The sequence below is a fragment of the Oculina patagonica genome, chromosome 3 (genome assembly GCF_052425735.1).
Source record: "Oculina patagonica isolate OP01 chromosome 3, crgOcupat, whole genome shotgun sequence".
Lineage (NCBI taxonomy): Eukaryota > Metazoa > Cnidaria > Anthozoa > Scleractinia > Oculinidae > Oculina > Oculina patagonica.
Window position 1 is genome coordinate 18,094,755 of NC_135760.1, and position 1,693 is coordinate 18,096,447.

Below are 1,693 nucleotides of genomic sequence, written 5' to 3' on the forward strand. Positions count from 1 at the left end.
CAACATTTTAATATGTTGCAGTATGTTGGGAAGCTCAATGTTGTGAAATGAAGGATTATTTGCGCAGGGGTATGTTGGGGGGCTCAACATTGTAGTATGTTGGGAAACTCAATGTTGTGAAATGAAGGATTATTTGCGCAGTATGTTGGGGAGCTCAACATTTTAATATGTTGCAATACGGTTGGGAAGCTCAATGTTGTGAAATGAAGGATTATTTGCGCAGGGGTATGTTGGGGGGCTCAACATTGTAGTATGTTGGGAAACTCAAGGTTGTCAAATGACGGATTCTTTGCGCAGTATGTTGGGGAGCTCAACATTTTAATATGTTGCAGTATGTTGGGAAGCTCAATGTTGTGAAATGAAGGATTATTTGCGCAGGGGTTTGTTGGGGGGCTCAACATTGTAGTATGTTGGGAAACTCAATGTTGTCAAATGACGGATTCTTTGCGCAGTATGTTGGGGAGCTCAACATTTTAATATGTTGCAGTATGTTGGGAAGCTCAACGTTGTGAAATGAAGGATTATTTGCGCAGTATGTTGGGGAGCTCAACATTTTAATATGTTGCAGTATGTTGGGAAGCTCAATGTTGTGAAATGAAGGATTATTTGCGCAGTATGTTGGGGAGCTCAACATTTTAATATGTTGAAGTACGGTTGGGAAGCTCAATGTTGTGAAATGAAGGATTATTTGCGCAGGGGTTTGTTGGGGGGCTCAACATTGTAGTATGTTGGGAAAGTCAATGTTGTCAAATGAAGGATTATTTGCGCAGTATGTTGGGGAGCTCAACATTGAAATGGAGAGTGAGGAGAAAAAGAATGAATTTGGATATCGTGGCAACACTTTTAACGAGCTAGGGCTACAAAAACACTGTAAATACAATATTCATGTACTCAAGCAGTAGCTCCTGACTCAATCAACATCCAATGAAACAAAGCATTCTACGCTAACAACGTGCCCATACATTGCTCTGTAAAAATTAAATAAATGCCATTAAATAATTCTACGGCTCGAATATTGCACCTTTCAGTCTTAAATTTGGCATGAAGTATCTCTGTATGACTCTTTATAACCCTACATTTTTGTTTTGGATGAAAATGTTTCGAGTGCCGAGAAATTAGCAATTCTGTTCAACGTGCCCATACATTGCTCTGTAAAAATTAAATAAATGCCATTAAATAATTCTACGGCTCGAATATTACACCTTTCAGTCTAAACTTTGGCATGAAGTATCTCTGTACGACTCTTAACAACCCTACATTTTTGTTTTTGATAAAAATCTTTCAAGAGTTGAGAAATTTGCGATTCTATGATGTTCCTATACATTGCTCTGTAATTATGTAAATCATCTTTGTGATTAAATAATTCTACGGATCGAATATTGCACCTTTCAGTCTAAAATCTGACATGAAGTATCTCTGTACGACTCTTAATAACCCTACATTTTTGTTTTTGATAAAAATCTTTCAAGAGTTGAGAAATTTGCGATTCTATGATGTTCCTATACATTGCTCTGTAATTATGTAAATAATCTTTGTGATTAAATAATTCTACGGATCGAATATTGCACCTTTCAGTCTAAAATCTGGCATGAAGTTTCTCTGTACGACTCTTAATATCCCTACATTTTGGTTTTTGGTATGGGTCTTTCAAGAGTCAAGAAATTAGCAATTCTGTGCAACGTGCCCATACATT